Here is a 21,380-nt window from a genome sequence, read left to right on the forward strand (position 1 = left end):
AAAATTTAAAAAAAATTGCTGGACTCAGATAAGAGGACAGGCTGATGGTTTCCAGAAGGGAAGGAATTTAGGGAAATGAGTGAAAAAGGTAAGGTATTAAGCAACGAAAAAAAAAATCTCATACACAGACAACAGTATGGATTACAAGAGGAAAAAGGGGGTGAAGGAGGTAGAGGGAATTAAGGGCGATAAATAATGGAAGGAGACTTGACTTGGGGTGGTGGACACATACATTATATAGATGATATAGAATTGTACACTTAATCTATATCATTTTATTAACCAATGTCACCCCAATAAATTCAATTTAAAAAATGAGAGGGGATAGAAAAGAAAAAGGTAAAGGAATTACGAAGTACAAATTGATAGTTACAAAATACAGAATATTAAAGTACAGCATAGAGACTCTGACCAGTTCGTTCAGTGGTTGAGCATCAGCTTGTAGTATGGATGTCCCGGGTTCAATTCCCAATCAGGGCACACAGGAGAAGCACTCATCCGCTTCTCCATGCCTCCCCCTCTCGCTTCTCTCTCTCTTTCTCTCTCTCTCTCTCTTCCCCTCCTGCAGCCATGGCTCAACTGGAGCAAATTGGCCCCAGGTTCTGAGGATGACTCCATGGCCTCCACCTCAGGCACTAAGAAAAGCTCAGTTAGGGCAACAGAGCAAAGCCCCAGATGAGCACAGCCCTGTCCCCTACTGGGCTTGCTGAGTGGATCTCGGTTGGGGCACATGCAGAAGTTTGTCTCTGCCTCCCCTCCTCTCACTGAATTTAAAAAAAAAAAAAAAAGTACAGCATAGGAAATACAGTCAATATAATGTAATAACAATGTATGAAGCCAGGTGAGTACTGGAAATATCGGTGGATCGTCTAATCCAGGGGTCCCCAAACTACGGCCCGCAGCCGCATGCAGCCCCCTGAGGCCATTTATCTGACCCCGCTGCACTTCCGGAAGGGGCACCTCTTTCATCGGTGGTCAGTGAGAGGCGCACATTGACCATCTCATCAGCCAAAAGAAGGCCCATAGTTTCCATTGAAATACTGGTCAGTTTGTTGATTTAAATTTACTTGTTCTTTATTTTAAATATTGTATTTGTTCCCGTTTTGTTTTTTTACTTTAAAATAAGATGTGTGCAGTGTGCATAGGGATTTGTTCATAGTTTTTTTTATAGTCCGGCCTTCCAACGGTCTGAGGGACAGTGAACTGGCCCCCTTAGTGATTACAGTTTGGGTAATCACTAAGCTGTACACTTGAAACTAATACAAAATAATACTGAATGTAAACTGCAGTTAAAAATTAAATTTAAATTAAAAAAAAGAAACATTTAAAAAAGTGCTGGAGGCCCTTGCCGGTTGGCTCAGTGGTAGAGCGTCGGTCTGGCATGCGGAAGTCCCGGGTTCAATAATCGGCCAGGGCACACAGGGGGGGCGCCCATCTGCTTCTCCACCCCTCCCCCTCTCCTTCCTCTCTGTCTCTCTCTTCCCCTCGCGCAGCCGCGGCTCCATTGGAGCAAAAGATGGCCCGGGCGCTGGGAATGGCTCCTTGGCCTCTGCCCCAGGCGCTAGAGTGGCTCTGGTCGTGACAGAGCGAGGCCCTGGATGGGCAGAACATCACCCCCTGGTGGGCGTGCCGGGTGGATCCCGGTTGGGCACATGCAGGAGTCTGTCTGACTGCCTCCCCATTTCCAGCTTCAGAAAAATACAAAAAAATAAAAAATAAATAAAAAAGTGCTGGAGACAGCATGTGTTTATAGTAACACAAAGTTTCAGGTCTATGGCATAAATTTGAATCTGATGGCCTTTTCTAGGAACTCTTCCTTTTTTCCTACAATAGATTTATTTTTTAAATGATAGATGCAGACATTAATTTTTACAGCCAGATTCTTCTGATAATAGTTAGGAGTTGTATCTATATCCAGGTCTGAATGATAGATATAATTAAATTTAAGGTCTGGAGAGATAAATACAAGTATTTTGTGCTAGAACTTTCTCATTCAAAAATTCTCTTTGTTATAATAGGGGGTGAGGGGAGGGGATTTCACTAAATTTTGCATATTTAAAAAGTACATATATGTCTCCATGCAATATAAGCAACTAACTCAAGGAACCCTTTTTCTCAATTACAGCTGACTCTCAGTATTATTTTCTATTAGTTTCAGGTGTATAGCATGATGGTTAGACCATCATGTAATTTACAAAAGGGTTCCCCCTGGTATTTCAAGTACCTACCTGACAGCATACATAGTTTTTACAATATTATTGACTATATTCCCTATGCTGTACTTTACATGGAATCTTTTAATTATCTTTTTTAAATCTCCTCAAGAATAAAGTTTCATACAATTGCAAAAAAAGGTAATTTATTCTAAGCATGACTAAACCAGACTTGAGAGAATGACATATCCCTGAAGGGAAATAATACGCTGCTATCTCGTAACTATAAATTTTGTAAAAGAAATCAGATGCTTCTTCTGTCTTATACATAAACAAAAGAGGACTAACAAATATTTCAAATTAGGTTTAAAAGAAAAAACAACACACATAGCATTTTTCGAGTTACAGTACTATTGGCTTTAGTACATTTTAAATCATATAAAGGCAGTACTCACTGGATATTCCAGGACTTACCAACACACACATACATTTGAGTTTACTGAATAGAGCAGTGTTGGGTTCCACTTGATGCACAACAGATCACACTGTACACAGCACACAACAATTCTATTTTTTCTTAGGGGGGGCAGTGTTGACTACAAATAAACCCACCTCTATATTTTTTCTTTTACAACCTTTCCCACAGCTCCCTGTTAAAACGTATCTCTGAACAATAAGATTCTCAAGATCACCTAATGTTAATGGTGGTAAAAGAGTGTTGATAGTTGGCAGCATATATGTTGGTTAATGGCACAGGCTTAGGTGTCAAAGGACCTGGATTTGAATTCTAATGCTGGTTACTAGTTGTGTTTTTATTTAGCCGTGTCTAGCAAAACAAACAAGCATAAAACCACTCAAATTTTTACCAGAAAATGGGGAGGTAGCTACTGTTTTTAGTGGGTGGGTACCTTATAAAGGTGTGAGGAACACGTGGAGAATGTCTTCATGCAAGAGAAATGGGAGCTGACTTAATAATATAATATTAAGCAAACGCAGAAACTAACGCTGCTTCACGTTTTTCATTCAAGCTAACAATGTACCCCTTTGTGCTTTTACTTGATTTGAATAGCAGGTTACAGGAGAAAATTTAGTCTATTAAAAGTAGTTAAGACACTTGCCTGTGGCTAGAAAACAGAACATTGTATATTCCAAATTCACCAGGTTCAGATACTATCTAGTTAAGCAGTTCTTCCTACACACACCAAGCTACTTCCAACCTGAAATTGGTTAACATTTTACAAGTTCAGACACTTTTAAAACATGGTTCTAAAAATATTCAAAACACACACTTACTGCAAAGCTTTTAGAAGAGGAAAGACAAGCCAACAAAACAGAAACCTACTGCTGATTCTATGGCAGTTTACAAAATAGTCAATCTGTCCCTTTCTCTTCATAGTTTAGGCAGGTAAGGAGAAGTGAAGATAAAATATTTTCTGAATTCTAATATTGTTAGAAAACTACAATCTAGTTAAATATTTTCTTAACTTTGAAACAGCCCTCACTGATTGGTTCAATGGATAGAGTGTTGGCCCGGCATGAGGACATCCCAGGTTCAATCCCCGGTCAGGGCACACATGAGAAGTGACCATCTGCTTCCTTTCCCCTCCCACAGCCAGTGGACCGAATGGTTCAAGCATCAGCCCCAGCTGCTAAAACTAACTCGATTGATTCAAGCATAGGCCCCAGATGGAGGCTGCTGGGTGGATCCTGGTAGAAGCACATGTGAGAGTCTATCTCCCCTCCTCTCACTTAAAAAAAAGAAAGAAAAAATCACTCTGGCATTCAAAGTACCTATCGATTCTGACAGTCCATAAAGTACATAATCTAACAACTACAGGGGCTTTTCTATAAAGAAAAGATACACTAAAATAATTTTGCAAAGTCTGGAAGAGGTGGTTAGGGGGTGCAACAGCTTTCATTTTATATATCTGAAAGTATACTGGTGCTTCAGCACCATCAGTGGTTCTACCATCTCAAAGCGTTCACTCATTAAAAACATAAGCATATACTTGACAAAATGACATCAAATAACAATCAGTATCCATCCCCATCTCGACATACCGAACAAATAAGGATGCAAAGGAAGTGAAAAAATTCTGTTATCTAGATGAGAAATCAATATATAAACACTCAAAGGATAATTCTTGTATCAGATAATAAAAATTATCAGCTGAGAAAAAGAAATAGATAACAAACTATAAATACTACAGAAACATTATTCAAAATGGTTCAACTATATTTGCCCCAATAAACTAGGCAAAACCACCACCTCATACAATTTTCCATGTCTGTCAATCAACAAAAATTTAATTTCTTTTATATCTGACACTAGAGATTCTAAAAATTCCTATCAAAAATGAACTACAGTCATACCAAAAAAAAAGTGAAGGTATACTACTTTTAGAAAGTCAATATAGGCCCTGGCCGGTTGGCTCAGCTGTAGAGCGTCGGCCTGGCGTGCAGGAGTCCTGGGTTCGATTTCCGGCCAGGGCACACAGGAGAAGCACCCATCTGTTTCTCCACCCCTCCCCCTCTCCTTCCTCTCTATCTATCTCTTCCCCTCCCACAGCAGAGGCTCCATTGGAGCAAAGATGGCCCGAGCGCTGGGGATGGCTCTGTGGCCTCTGCCTCAGGCGCTAGAATAGCTCTGGATGCAACAGAGCGATGCCCCAGAGGGGCAGAACATCGCCCCCTGGTGGGCGTGCCGGGTGGATCCCGGTCGGGCGCATGCGGGAGTCTGTCTGACTGCCCCCCACCACCGTTTCCAGCTTCGGAAAAATGGAAGAAAAAAAAAAAAAGAAAGTCAATATAATCCTCTCAGTATTTCTACCTCTATTATTCCACTAATATTCAATATTTAGTGAACATCAACTCTGTATTAGTAATTGTGCCAAGTCCTGGGTGTGGGAATGTATAACACAGATATCATATCTGTTCTTTAGAAGCCCAGACTAAAGGAGATGTTGATTATACAAACAAATAATTATGTGACAAACCCTCTGGCAAGGGCCACAGAAGGAAACAAACTCAGACTAGACTTCACTCAGTGGGAGTCTCAAAAGAAAATAAATCCCTAATGCCCTAAAGCATCCACTGAAAGTGATTAATTCACATCTAGAACAGTAATATTTATATATCATCCTTGGGAAAATTAAGAAACAGTCACTCAAATCACTGAGGTCTGAGGTTTGGATAGGGACCCCTGGCAGATAAAAGCTACAGTCAAATAGTGAGATTTCACCAGATTCAGAGAAACAAGAAAAGGGTGTCCTGGCAGAGAATCATATTTGCTTGGACAAAGGCAGAGCATGCTGTATCAGAAAATCCTGAGTCCTTTGGTAAAGACGATGGCAATGGTAAAAAGGAGTGGAGTAAGAATTAGTCTGGCAAAAGATAGAACAAAGATTTAGTTTTGATCAGATTGCAAAGCACTTAGTTTGGTAAACTAAGGACTTCAGAATTCACTTAAGAAAGAACAAGGGCCTGACCAGGCGGTGGCGCAGTGGATAGAGCGTCGGACTGGGATGCGGAAGTACCCAGGTTCGAGACTCCGAGGTCCCGCGCGGGCTCATCTGGCTTGAGCAAAGAGCTCGCCAGCTTGGACCCAAGGTCGCTGGCTCCAGCAAGGGGTTACTCGGTCTGCTGAAGGCCCACGGTCAAGGCACATGTGAGAAAGCAATCAATGAACAACTAAGAAGTCGCAACGCACAACGAGAAACTGATGATTGATGCTTCTCATCTCTCTCTGTTCCTGTCTGTCTGTCCCTATCTCTGCCTCTGTAAAAAAAAAAAAAAAAAAAAAAAAGAAAGAACAAGGGCACACTCTGGAGGTGTGAAGTGATCTGATTTGTCCTAAAGAGCTTCTTAGGATGGATCTGGTTCACAGAGGCCAAGCACTCACCCTTTCAGAAGACTATCATAACTACCACGCAGTAAATAGAGGGAAAAAGTTCTGTCCAAATTGAAGCCTGAACTCTTTTCACTGAAACTATTTTTACTATTTAAGTAATTTGTCATCCACATTCCTATCAATGACTAAAAGAACTCCAAATAAATATTTTTCAGATCATCTTATCTTGAGTCCAAAAAGACATTACATTACCATTTAAATAGCTATTCAGTGAAAAAACAGATGTCACAAAAGACTTCAAATAAAAGGCTATTCCTAAAATAGCAGATTCAGTTAATGAATCAGTATGCTAATTAACTGGAAACAAAGTGATCTGAGATGGAATTTTACTTAAAGGAAAAGCATGAAAACTCAGGCACTACTAATATTTAGAGGCAACTCAGTAAGTGAAAAACAAGTATAATGGAGGTAAAATTTCTCCTCTACTATTTCAGGGTCTCCAGGTGAGCATAAGAATAAAGAAAGATGAACAGAAGAAAAACATACACATTTTACTTAGTAATTTTTTATGTACATGGGAATCTTCACAAGGAAAAGGAAGATTAAAGAAGTCAGGGCCTGCCTGACCTGTGGTGGCGCAGTGGATAAAGCGTCGACCTGGAAATGCTGAGGTCGCCAGTTCGAAACCCTGGGCTTGCCTGGTCAAGGCACATATGGGAGTTGATGCTTCCAGCTCCTCCCCCCTGTCTCTCTCTCCTCTCTCTGTCTTTCTCTCTCCCTCTCTCTCTCCTCTCTAAAATGAATAAAAAATAAATAAATAAAAAGAAGTCAGGGACAAAAGCTTACATATTAGGTTGGGCAACGAGTACTCCACTCTAATCCACAGAGGATATGCTCCAAGACCCCCAGTGGATGCCTGAAATCACAGACAGTACTGAACACTATATATACCGTGTTGTTTCCTACACACACATACCTATGATAAAGTTTAACTTATAAATTAGGCACAGTAAGAGGTTAACAACAACTAATAACAAAATAGAATTATAGCAATATCCTCTAAAGTTATGTAAATGGCTTTGGGACCATTAGCATGTAAAATAAGAGTTACCAGCACTATGACACTGTAACAGTTGACCTCATAACCAAAACGGCTACTGAGTGACTAAGGGACAGGCAGCATTCACAGCATGGACACATTGGAGGAAAGGATCGTTCATAGTTCAGGCGCGATGGAGAGGCATGGCGTAAAATTTAATCATACTACTGAGAAAGACATGCAATTTAAATTTATGAATATTTATTTATAAAATTTTTCATTTAATATTTTCAGACCATGATTGACCATGAGTAACTGAAACCATGGGAAGCTATAGAAAAGCTGCCATTGCATCTGTTGTTTTTTTTCTTTGCCTTTAACTCAAAATAATCCTTATGCCAAAATGGCGTATCTATCCTACACGAGCAAAGCCAAGCAAAGTTGAAACTTCAGGATCTGGGGTTTTCCCCCCACCCTACCTGAAAACTATAGTAATTCTTCTCAGCTATCTCATATTCTAATATACTCAATCCTCTTCCCATAAAGAACCTATTCTTAAAATAAGAACTGATACTCAGCCTTAAAAAAAGGGAAATTCTGACATGCTACAACACAGGTGAGTTTTCAGGACATTATACTAAGTGAAATAAGCCAGTCTCAAAAAGACATATTGGCCTGTCCAGGTGGTGGTGCAGCAGATACAACATTGGACTGAAATGTGGAAGACCCAGGTTCAAGACCCTAAGGTTGCCTGCTTGAGCGCGGGCTCATCTGGTTTGAGAGCAAAGCTCACCAACTTGGGCCCAAGGTCGCTGGCTTGAGCAAGGGGTCACTCAGTCTGCTGTAGCCCCCAGTTAAGGCATATATGAGAAAGCAATCAATGAACAACTAAGGAGCCACAACAAAGAATTAATGTTTCTCATCTCTCTCCCTTCCTGTCCGTCTGTCCCTATATGTCCCTCTCTCTGACTCTGCCACACACACACAAAAAAAAGACATATTGTATGATTCCACTTATATGAGCTATCTAGAGTAATCAAATTCAAAGTAACAAAACAGAATGGTGGTTGCTAACTGCCTAGACAGAAAAAAAAATGGGAAGGGGAGTTATTGTATGAGTATAAAGTTGCAATTTTTCAAGAAGAAAAAAAGGGAAACTGGTTGCACAACAATGTGAATATACTTGACTATAATGAAAATGGCTAACGTGGAAATTTTTATGTGACTTTTACCACACAAAAAAATAAAAAAAATTTTAAGATTTTATTTTATTGATTTTACAGAAAAAGCAAGGGGAGAGGAACGAGAACTATCAACTCATAGTTGATTCACTTTAGTTGTTCACTGATTGCTTATTGTCTGTACCTTGATGGTAAGCCCAAGGTTTCAAGCCAGTGGCCTCAGCATTTCAGGTCGACTCTTTATCCACTGTGCTACCACAGGCCAGGCAATGATACAAATTTTGAGAAGGTAATTCATTAAGACTGATGTGGTGAATAACTGAAATTGAATCCATGTCCCAAGAAGGAGAAACCAAAAAATCTTTTTTGAAGAATAAGAGTTTTTTATTCTATGAGCATTGAAAGTTTGGGGGCAAAACAGTGATATACAGTTGATCACCACGAGTCTGAACTACACAGGTCCACTTATATGCAAATTTTTTTCAATAAATATTGTAAATGTATTTTTCTTTCTCATAATTTTCTTAATTTTTTTCTAAATTTATTGTAAGACTACTATAATACATATAAAAATGTTATAAATGTTATTGGTAAGACTTCCCATTAACAGTAGTCTATCAGTATCTAAGTTTTGGGGAAGTCAAAAGTAACATGCAGATTTTTAACTGGGCAGAGAATTGGTGCCACTACGTAACCCCTGCATTTTTCAAGGGTCAACTGTAAATGAAATGTTTTTTTAAGCAAGATTAATGGATCAGATGGGAGTGAGAGAGCAGGAAATAGGAAGTCAACAGTTCAGAAAAATGGAAAGAAATAAAAAATGAAAGGGATAAGGTTTCTAGGATGCAGAAGAGGAAGAATGCAGCAGTCTCAGTCTTCTCCCTGGAGATAATTAAAGGGTGGCTGACAAGTAGGTAAGGGGGCTGTAAACTGCACAAGAGGCAGAATGCTGTCCTTCCTACTGCTTTTCAGCCTCTAGGTCATTTGTCAGGAATCAAAGAATTGCTTTATTTATTTATACCTTTCCTCATCTAAAAAGATCTGAAAAGGTCAACAAATAACCACTCTTCTGTTACTAGCTGTTGGCCAAGCATAATGGGAGTACTTAAACTCCTCCAGAATCTTGGGCTGCTGTGATAATGACATAGCTCTCCTTACAAATCACATAATAGATGCAATTCTGAAAGATTTTAAAAATAAAATTGTGCTAACTCCATCACATATTAAATGTACTAGCTAAGCCCTATTTACTAGATAGAGCTCTATCTCCTAAATCTTTGTTACCATTTTTTTATTTTCAATTACAGTTGACATTCATTATATTAGTTTCAGGTGTACAATTCAATGATTAGACACTAAATAACTTACTCCGAATAAATCTCGCACCCATCTGACACCACATAGTTATTAGAGTGTCGACTATATTCCCTATAATGTATTTTACATTCCCATGACTATCCTGTGACAATCAATTTGTACTTCTTTTTTTTTTTTTTTTTTTTTTTTTTAAATTTTATTTATTCATTTTAGAGAGGAGAGAGATAGGGAGAGAGAGAGAGAGAGACAGAGAGGTGGGGGGAGAGAGACAGGGGGGAGGAGCTGGAAGCATCAACTCCCATATGTGCCTTGACCAGGCAAGCCCAGGGTTTCGAACCGGCGACCTCAGCATTTCCAGGTCGACGCTTTATCCACTGTGCCACCACAGGTCAGGCAATTTGTACTTCTAATCCCTTCACCTTTTCACCCATCCCTCTAACTCCCCTCCCATCTGGCAACTCTCAAAATCTCTGAATCTATGAGTCTGTTCTGCTTGTTCAATTATTTTGTTTTTTAGATTCAATTGTTTTGGATAACGTATTCACTGTCATTTTACTGTTCAAATCTTTTATCTTCTTTTTCTTTTTCTTAAAGAAAACCATTTAACATTTCATATAATACTTGTTTGGTGGTGATGAACTCCTGTAGCTTTTTCTTGTCTGGGAAGCTCTTTGTCCTTTAATTCTAAATGACAGCTTTTCTGGGTAAAGTAAGTAATCTTGAGCAGTTAGGTAACTAGCTGCTTTCTCTTGCTGCTTTTCAAAGTCTCTCTCTTTGACCTCTGGGATTTTAATTAGGATGTGTCCTGGTGTAGGACTCTTTGTGTTCATCTTCTTTGGAACTCTCTGCCCTTCCCAAACTTGTATGTCTATTTCCTTCAGAGAAGGTCAGGGAAATATTTTGTCATTATTTTTTCAAATCAGTTTTCAATTTTTTTTTTCTTCTTCCAGCACCCCCATGATGGGAATGTTGGAATGCCTAAAGATGTCCCAAAGGCTCCTTACACTACTCTCACTCTTTTTTAATTATTTTCTTTTTGCTGTTTTGATTGGGTATTTTTTGCTTCTTATATTTCAAATTGCTGATTTAATTCTTGGTCTCATCTACCCTATTGTTGGTTTCCTATAAATTAGTATTCATTTTAGTTAGAGTATCCTTCAATTTCTGACTGGCTCTTTTTTATGGTCTCCACATCCTTTTTTTGCGCTGTTGAAGTTCTAAGTTCATCTACCCTTCCGCTATGTTCGCTGAGTATCCTTATAACCAGTGTCTTGAACTCAGCATCTAGTGGATTGCTTGTCTCCATTCTGTTTAGCTCTTTTTCCCCTGTTCTGCTCTTTCATTCGGGACATGTTTCTTTTTCTCATTTTGGTAGCCTCCCTGTGTTTGTTTCTAAGTATTATATGGAACTGTTAAATCTCCCAGGCTTGGTAGAGTGGCCTTCTGTAGTAGGTGTTCTGGAGGGTCCAGTGGCACAGCCTCCCCCGATCGCTCAAGCTGGGCACTCCAGGTGCAACCCCTGTTTGGGCTGTGAACACCCTCATCTTATAATTGAACCCTGATTGTTGTTGGCACATCAATGGGAGGGATTTACCTCCAAGACCAACAGCTGTAAGGACTGGCTGTGACCAGTGACCACCGACCTCTGACCACTGCGGAGGGTCAGCGGTGCAGGGCCTACCCCACAGAGCAGGACTTAGTTCAGCAGGGCTCTTTTGCCCGCTGAGTCTGCCCCTTGAGTGTGTCGCTTGTAAAGGTGGTTGGGTGGTGCTTCAATGTGGTCTGAAGCTATCTACCAGGTGCACTAGCTCTGGGGCGTCCCAGGAGGTGCAGGCCAAGGTCAGCCACTGGCTGTGTACTGCCTGGGGCCACCTATAATGAGCTACAAGGCGACCCACAGATGGCTGCTACCTGTGTTGGGCTTAGAGGTGCCCAGGTGAGGCCAAGCTATGAATCAAAGTTGGCTGCAGCTAGTTCTGGGTCTGGGGCCACTTAGTGAAAGGTATAGGGCTCCCTTAGGCCAAATGCTGCTTCCATGAGAAATTTTAGGAGAATCTGAACCATGCACCAAAATAGGCCATACCATTCATATGGAAAAGCCACTGGAAACAGCTTGGATGGCCCTGAAAAGTTGGTGGGTTAGGGCTTCAGGAGATCAGCAGGGCAGGGTGAATAGTATGTGTCAGGTGGATGGAGGGAGCCTCTGGCTGTACTGCCTATCTATAAAGTTCTAATCCTGTTGCTATATTGGATTCTTTCCCTGCAACAAATATGTAAGCCTTGCCATTTGGAACCTTTGAGTCTTCCTTAGTAACTGGCCTGCCATCATTAGTGCAAAAAATAAATTTAATGAAATGTGTGCAAAACTTGTACAGTGAATACTGAGGAGCCCTGAGGAGCCACTGCGCCACTTCACCCGCAGGTGTTGTAAAGTACCAAAAACTACAGAATTAATATTAATATTTTAAGAGGCTTGAAGAACATTTTATTAATTTGGGTTAAGGTGTGCAGAGAAATTGTGAGAAATAGTCTCTGTACTGTGTGACTGACATAACCAGGATGGCCCTTGGCATTGTATTGTAAATGCCAAGGGGAGGAAAACATGGATCCCCAGACATTCCACCACACCTGTGGGGAAAGGGGTGAATGGCTAGCCAAGTGCAGGAAGAGAAAAGCCAAAATAAACCTTTTCTTATAGCAATGAAGCATTTGCGGGTATTTGTCCCCACGGAAACTACCTCATCTATGTAAATGCGTGTGGTTAACACGTGTGACTCTGGACAGAGAGATGGCAGATGAACACTAGAAAATATAGGAATGCCTTTTAATATGTAAAGAGACATCTTTCTACCATTGTGTTGGCTTGTAAATTTTGTTTTCTCCAAAATGATGTATGGCTTGCAAATTGAACATGGTCCTATCATGTTAAAGGACATATGACTATAACCAATAGTGGTAAAGGGCTCCTAATTACAATTTTTGCTTCTGTACTTCCCACTTACAAAACTATAAAAACTAAGTAGAACAAAGGGCCGGCGCACTCTCCCTCAGATTTCTGTCGGAGTTGCCGCCACTTGGTCAAGCTAGACAATAAAGCTTTGGTGTGTAATCGACGGACCTTGTTCATGTCTTCAATGTTTCGGGTCCCTCCAGATTAGGCTTAACAAATACTAAATACTGCTTGAAGAACTAAAATGGATATATAGAACCATTAAAAAACAATTTTCAAGATGTTGTTAGCAAATTGATTAAGACAATCATCAAAATTATAGAAATCTTTATCATAGCAATTAAAAATTATAAAACACATACAAAAATGCAAAGAACCAAGTGTAGTTAGAACTTTGAAAAAATAACAAATACTGGAGGACTTACACTAACTTATTTCAAGATTGACTAAAAAGTTACAGTAACCAAGAAAATAATATCTGCACAGAATAGACAGATAATCAAGGGAGAACAGAATACACCCTCCAGAAGTAAACCTACATACATACGGTCAATTGATTTCCAAGAAAGTTGCCAATATAATTCAATGGGGAGAAGACAGACTTTTCAACAAATGCTGTTGAAACAATTTGATATCCACATGCAAACAAATGAACTTTGAAATTTCCTGTGCACTATGTACAAAAATTAACTCAGTATGAGTCATACACCTAATGCAAAAGCTTCCAGAAATATAAAAATATAAAAATACAAAAATATAAAACTTCCAGAAGAAAACATAGGAGAAAATCTTTGAGACATTGTTTGACTACCAAAAGATAAAGAAGACATGAAAGAAATGAACCACAGGCCCTGGCTAGTTGGCTCAGTAGTAGAGCATTGGCCCAGCGTGTGGAAGTCCCAGGTTCAATTCCTGGTCAGGGCACATAGGAGAAGCACCCAGCTGCTTCTCTACCCTTCCCTCTCTCCTTTCTCTCTCTCTCTCTTCCCCTCCCACAACCAAGGCTCCACTAGAGCAAAGTTGGTCCAGGCACTGAGGATGGCTCCATGGCCTCCACCTCAGGCACTACAATGACTCCAGTCGCAACAGAGTAACACCCCAGATGGGCAGAGCATCACCCCCTAGTGGGCATGCCAGGTGGATCCCAGTTGGGCACATGCAGGAGTCTGTCTCTCTGTATCCCAGCTTCTCACTTCAGAAAAATACAAAAATAAAAGGAAATGAGCCACAAAATAGAACACTGATAAATTGGACTTCCATCAAAATAAAAAACAACAACCTGTGCTTCATTTCCATCAAAAAAGTGGAAAAAAAACCCACAGAATGGGAAGAAATATTTAGAAAACTATGTATTGGATGGAAAGCACATCCCAAAATATATAAAGAATATTAAAACAGTATTATACAGATCAGCGGTTCTCAACCTGTGGGTCGCGACCCAGGCAAGGTCGCCTAAAGCCATCGGAAAATACATAATGCATATCAGGTATTTACATTCCGAATCATAACTGTAGCAAAATTACAGTTATGAGGTAGCCAACAAAATTATTTTTTGGTTTGGGGGTCACTGCAACATGAGGAACTGTATTGCGGGGTCACGGCATTAGAAAGGTTGAGAACCACTGATACAGATAACCCAATTTTTATAATAGCCACTTCATCAAAGACGACATACAAATGGCAAATAAACATATGAAGATGTCAATACTATTAGTCACTAGGGATATGCAAATTAAAACAGCAATGAGATAGCTTTTAATTTAGGAGAATGGCTAAAAAAAACATTTTTTTTAAGATGGCAATAACAAGAACTAGTAAAACCACAGGGCAACTGGACCTCTCATACACTGCTAGGTAAGCCACTTTGAAAAACAGCTTGACAGTTTAAAAAATTAAGATACATTACCACAAAACCCGACCACTCTACTATTAAATACTTTAGTATTTACTCAAGATAAATGAAAAACAATGTTTACAAAAAAAGACTATTATTTCAATATTCATAACAGGTTTATTTACAATAGCCAAAACTAGCAGAGAAACAAATTTTCTGTTCTAGACAAGGGAAAACTCTAGTAATAAGATTAGTGGTTACCAGGGGGTAAGGATAGGGACAGGAGCCTGACTGCAAAGGTATGCCTGAAAACTTTTAGAAGTAATGAAAATATTCTATTTTGATTATGTTAGTGTGAAAAGACTGCAAACAAATATTTGTCAAAATTCAATGAATTATACACTGAACATTACTAAACTTTATTTTATGTACCTTATACTTCATTAAAGCTGATTTTAAAAAGAAAAATGTCATTTTAAATATAAATAATCCTACATTTTTTCACGACTTTCCAATTTAGACAGGGCTTGGCAGACAGGGCATGCTCCACGCAGATCAGCTGGGGCAGCTGGACTGGGGGCTGAAGAATCCACTTTTAAGCTCACTCACACGGCAGCAAGCTGGTGCTGGCTAGCGTAGCTAAGGCTGCAGGGAAGGCTCTCTCTCTCAAAGCATGGTGGCTTCGGTCCCGTAAGAAGCCCTATCAGTTAGTGACCTTCCATCACAGTCACAAGCCTGCCCAGATTCTAGTGGAGGGACATAACCTCCCCCCCACTTCTTCACTGGAGGAGAATCAAAGTCACATTATAGAGTACAGTGTGTGAAATGGGAGATAGTTTTCTGACCATCTTGGAAAGATAATCTAATACATTGGATTTTTATTCCATAAATAAATAGGAGTCAAGAGGGCAATGCAAAAACAATATAATTCATCTATATTTTAAGATAGTAACTCCAGCAGCACTATTAGTAATAAACTAAAAAGGTATGTCTGTGTGGGCAGAAGGATGGAGAGGGAGAACCTAAGAAGGTGGTATTTCAGGAGTCAAAGTAAAAGAGACCATCAAGTGTGACAATGTCTGTGAGTTAAGAATGATGAGGAAACAGGCTTGCCAGAGACACTATATGAATACAAGTGAAATGTCTTGGCAAGTAATGAATGTGGGTAAACCTGGATCCTCTGGAAAATGAGGTATCATTAAGCAAGACAAAGTTTAGAAGGGACATAATAAATTCTCTTTGGCACATGCTGGTAATGGCAGAATATATTTGCAAATAACAAGGAAGATAGCCACAACAAAAAGCACATTTTTGTATCATCCATTAAGAGAGACTCAATTCTGATTAATCAAGAGTTGGCTACAGGTACCTTGAACAACAAAGTGTGAAAGACAGAGCCCGAGCCTCAAGGCCTCCTGGGAAAGGGAGGGATTGTGCCACCTCATCACCACCTTTGTCCTTAAGTGTATCCTTCCTATTAGACATAACCAACATCCACATTGCTCCGGCATCCTCTGCTGCCATCCACTCCTCCCATAGATGTGGGTGTAGCTTAAAAACTTAGCTTCATGGTGGGGAGCTAAGTTTTTAAGCTACACCATTGGATGCAGACAGTGATGTTGCACTGGACATTCTAATTGAAAATGTAGTCTGTGTTTTTAGAACAAGATGTCATTTGAATTTAAGGAAGATTGCTTTGGAGAGAGCAAATGTTATTTATATGCATGATGTTGGAAATGTATTAATGAAACTTAGAAAACCTAGTATTAGAGCTACAATTGGTCCTCAGGAAAAATTATTTGCACTAGAGCAACAAGTAAGGAAGTTCAATTTGGTGCTAGACATCTAGCCTACAGACTGCAGAAACTAGGTTTTCAGGTAATATTTACAGATTTTAAGGTTGTTAACGTTGAGCAGTGTGTAATGTACCACTTGAAATCGTTTGCCAGAATTCACAAAGAACAACAGACCTCATACCAGTTATGAACCTGAACTTCATCCTACTGTGTGCTACTGGATAAAATCTCTTAAGATTTCAACAGGAAGTATCACAACAAGGCCCAATGTAAAGGTTGTTGCTACTACTGTAAAACAGATTTACCCATTTCTGTTTGAAAGCAGGAAAAAAATTTATAATTCATCACTTAATTGATTAGACTCCCTAACTGAGCACATTTTAGAACCTGCTGCACACTGGACTCTAAACAAAAGGAAAACTGGATCAACAGTAATTGAGGAAATAGACGCTTTTATTCATTTGAGGCTACAGTGTAAGCTCTAGTCCTTTTGAATTTTATTTCAAACTTCGCTGTAATATAAAAAAAAGTTAACAAGACATGACATTGCTGCTTTTACAGAAGGACATTCTATTTATTTCCACAGTGATTTTCATGTCCCTATAAGCAGAACTATCACAGTATGCACTACCTTAAGTTGCTCCATTATTTTTTCCAGTTTGAACTAATGTGTTTTATTTGTGAACAGTCTTTTACATTTTTGTATGTTGAATATGGGAACCTGTAAAAGTTATCTTTTACAATTAAATATGCACAAATAAGAGTTTGTAAAATTAAAAAAGAGTTGGCTACATCCTGAGACAAGGCAACATAGATGATTATGATTACCTAAAACACTGATGCTTATCTGCACACAAAATGACTAAAAAGCATGCTTTAATAACCTTGCTTCCTTTCTAGCCAAAGTTTTTGCTTTGTAGTTCACTAGGTTGATAAAACTGCCTATCTAGGGCTTTGTTTCTAAGGCAAGGGGTAGGAAAAATTTATATAGCTCTTTTTTACACAATAGTGATCATGCATGAATTTCAAACATAGTGGTCCTTTTACACTATAAATCAGCTGTAGCGGTGCAGACACCACTGATAAATTAAATTTCCTCATTCCTTGTTAGAAGAACTCCTGCTTTCAGCAGCTATTAAATAGCCACATGCTTCAGGGAAGCTGGGTTTAGAATGCCCAGGATGAACCTTAACTTGGTTTAGCTCAGTGTTCTCAATCTTAGGGAGCTATACAATAGAATCAACAGGGAGTTCCTAAAATACCAGTGCCTGGACATCATTCTCCCCCCTTCTGATTTAATTGGTCTGCAGTTAGAGTATCTTCTGATTGTTAGGGGATAAGTCTTAAGGACAAAAATCAGATCAATAGGAACTAAGATTGCCAGCAAAAAGAAGGATAGAACCTTTATTTTGACAACATTATTGAAATTACTGATGCTAGAACTGTCTTTCATTCAGATTTCTCTTCATGTAAAATGACAAATTTTCCTCATTTTTAAGCCACTTCTAATTGTTTTGTTACTGGCAGTGAAAAACATCCTACATGCTACATATAAGTGTCAGGATAAAAGTTTGGCTTTAGAAACAGGAAGCAGAACTTCAGTCATTCTGCTGACAAAGGACAAGCCAATTTTATCTGAGTCAGCAAAGAATGATGTCTTTTCACTGTACATGAAAAGATTTCTTCCTGTAGCTTATATGAATATGCAAATAAATAGGTATGTGTCTGCTCAATCGCCTCTCCAAATGACTAGAAGTTCTTCTTTGAAACTGAATGGTACAGTACTGTACAATACAAGACAGTATCATCTTGCTCACATCTTTTACAAGTGTTCTGATAAGCTATCTTCCAGATACTGCTATAATATTAGTCTGAAATAAATAAGGACATTCTCAAAAACTGAAAAGAAACACTAAATAGCCTGACCAGGCAGTGGCGCAGTTGATAGAGCGTTGGACTGGGATGCAGAGGACCCAGGTTCGAGACCCCGAGGTCACCAGCTTGAGCGCGGGCTCATCTGGTTTGAGCAAAAGCCCACCAGCTTGAACCCAAGGTCACTGGCTCCAGCAAGGGGTTACTTGGTCTGCTGAAGGCCCGTGGTCAGGGCACATGAGAAAGCAATCAATGAACAACTACGGTGTTGCAACGTGCAATGAAAAACTAATGATTGATGATTCTCATCTCTCTCCATTCCTGTCTGTCTGTCCCTGTCTATCCCTCTCTCTGACTCACTCTGTCTCTGTAAAAAATAAAAAATAAAATTTAAAAAAAAAGAAACACTAAATAGACACATCGTTTTCTTTGTTCTGCTCATCGATTCAAACTACCTAAACACACTAAAGGGAACTGCCACCAGTCTTTGTTGCTGGTGGGTGCTCCTCAACAAAGGAGGAACTCTGATTTATGGTATAACATGAGCAGGAGACATGTGATTTAACGGATTCCGCTTTTTCTTATCCCAGAAGACACCAAGTGGGGAGGCCCCAGAATGGGAGACCAAGGTGACTTCTGCAGAGGTTTTGGTGGCAACATCAGGGATAGGGTTGTAGCTACAGAGCTTGAACAGGCAAGGCCAAGGAATGGATTCTGAGACCAAGCTAAGCCACTCATCAAGAACATGAGGATGGAGTCCCCGCAGGAAATCTATCTTTGCTCCCTGTCCATCAAGGAATCTGAGATTGCATACTTTTTCCTGGAGATATCCTTCAAGGGTGAGGTTTTAAAGCTTAGGCCCATACAAAAGGAGACTTGTGCTGGCCAGTGACCAATTTGAAGGCACTCACAATCAAGGATTACAACAGACATGTCAGTAATTCCAAGGAGGCTACAGACACTACCATCTAAAGCAGCGGTTCTCAACCTGTGGGTCGCAACCCACAGGTTGAGAACCGCTGATCTAAAGAGACAATATCCTAGTCAAGCTCACCATCATTCCCGTGTGGTGAAGCTACTGGGGGAACAATATCAGCAAAGCCCCACACCATCCCTTGCAGGCGTCCCCAAACTACGGCCCGCGGGCCGCAATCTGGCCCCCTAAGGCCATTTATCCAGCTCCCACCGCACTTCCAGAAGAGGCAACTCTCTCATTGGTGGTCAGTGAGAGGAGCACTGTATGTGGGAGCCCTCCAATGGTCTGAGGGACAGTGAACTGGTCCCCTGTGTAAAAAGTTTGGGGACCCCTGCAAGGTGCCTGGCTGCTTCGGCTCTGTGCTGGTGTGCGTCACCCCTGCCCCGAGGGCACTAGCATCCTCTAGTCCCCCATGCCCAAGAAGCTGCTGCATCAATGAGGGCTACACTTCAGCCAGGGTGGCCTCAATTCCATTTTTGATGCCATCTCCAAGGCCTACAGATACCTCACCCCCAGCCTCTAGAAAGAAACTGTGTTCACCAAAGTCTCCCTATCAAAAAAATCACAAACCACCGTGTGAAGACCCAGGCTGCAGCTGTGGCCACCAGTTTTTATACAAGTAAAATAAAGTGAATTAATTTTATTCAAAATAAATAAAGGATTCTGCCCCCAAATTCATCTCTAAATCAATTATTTAGACCTTTCTTCATTTTGGTTCCAAAGGAATATGGACAGCTTGTTACTTGCAAGGCTCACCTGTTCCTACATCCTGAATTTGCTCCCTCCAACCCCTCTCGAACTTGCTGCTCTTCATCGCCCTACTCCATCAACAAGGTTCAGGGCTCCTTCCCTCAGGCCCTTACCCATGTTCATATCTCCGCATAGAAAACTGCACCATATCGTCCTTCCCCTGCCAGCTACAGCCTGCATCCCACCCTGCCTTTCACAGCCAACCTTCTTGAACTGTGGCCCACTCATTTATCAGCCCACTTCAATATGGCTTCCACCTCCACTACTTGATTAAAATTACTCTGGGAAAGGTCACCAATTATTGCCTCATTGCAAAATTAATGACTCCTTTTAAGTTTTTGTATTTCTTTCTTCATTATTTTTAAGCTTCCATTAACACCAAATTAGATGATAGGCACTATATGTTCAAAGATGATTACAACAGCCCCAATGTTACAAAGCTTGTAGTCAGGAGAAATGATGATGGAGACAATTCTAATACTATGTTAAGTGACAGAGGAAAAACACTGGGAATGGGAGCTGGGAAATGGTTTTAAAGAAGTAATGAGTAATCTCACTTTCAAAGGTTTAACAGAAATTCGTAGTGTTGTAGACACTGAAAAAGAATATTCCAGACACAGAATATGTATGTGAAGAATAAAGAAATTTCCTAAACTCAGGCAACAGCAGTGAGCAGGGAGATGGGGATGGATCTAAGAGAAATTAATTAACCTCTCAGGCATAATTTGATATCACTGGCTACCCTTCCTTTCTTGATAGAGTCATACCTCTGTAGCTCAAGGTTCCAGGACCCCCGTAGACATCAAAATCCAGGGACACTCAATCCCTTATGTAAAATGGTGTAAGATTTGGAGATAACCCACATATATTATCCATGTACTTTAAACCTACCTCTAGATTACTTATAATACCTAATACAATGTAAATGCTATGTAAATAGTTGTGATACTCTACTGTTTAAGAAACAATGACAAGAAAAAAGTCTGCGTTCAGTACAGATCCAACGATCGTAGGCTTAACTTCATAATACACAAAATCAATAATGTAACATTTTTGAGTACTTTAGATCCATAGTCAGTTGAACCCATGGAGGAAGAATCTGTGAATATGGAGAACTGACCATACTTTCTACCTGGCTTTCCTCTATCCCTCTCTCTATCATTGGATTCTTTTTCTATTCCCTCATACCCTCCAAATCTAAATGCTCTCAGGAAGATTTTATCCAAGCCTATTACTGGCTGGGAGACACCAGAAACCAGGTCAGTTTAAAGAAAAGTTTTCATTTGTAACTTTAATGATGGTACCATTGAGCAAAAGAATATTCAGTTCTTTCCACACAATTATCCAAATCAATTGCTTTCACAAAACTAATGTATAAACTAACATTAAAAAATAGCAGTTATGAGAATAATATGGTGCATGAATAGTGGCCTAATGTACACTACTAGTAGATTAAAATATACTGAACAGAAGCAAGCAGACAGTGATACTGGGGAAATGAAATTGTAGAATATAAAGTGATTTAGAAATAGTCTAACTATAATTTAATTCCTGATGAGGAAAATTGATCATATAAATTTTAAGCATATCCAAAAGGTATTCAAAAAGACTGTGTAATGGCCTGACCTATGGTGGCACAGTGGATAGAGCACTGACCTTGAG

At 39.8% G+C, this 21,380-nt stretch overlaps 1 protein-coding gene and 1 pseudogene across 1 annotated transcript in view; one reads left to right on the top strand and one right to left on the bottom strand.

The window, feature by feature from the left end:
- Positions 1–21,380, bottom strand: part of DDX10 (DEAD-box helicase 10) — a 338,420-nt gene that overhangs the window by 168,515 nt on the left and 148,525 nt on the right. The window lies entirely within an intron of this gene.
- On the top strand, positions 76–16,476 carry LOC136309003 (TATA box-binding protein-like 1 pseudogene; annotated as a pseudogene).

This window comes from Saccopteryx bilineata, chromosome 1, assembly GCF_036850765.1.
Source record: "Saccopteryx bilineata isolate mSacBil1 chromosome 1, mSacBil1_pri_phased_curated, whole genome shotgun sequence".
NCBI lineage: Eukaryota > Metazoa > Chordata > Mammalia > Chiroptera > Emballonuridae > Saccopteryx > Saccopteryx bilineata.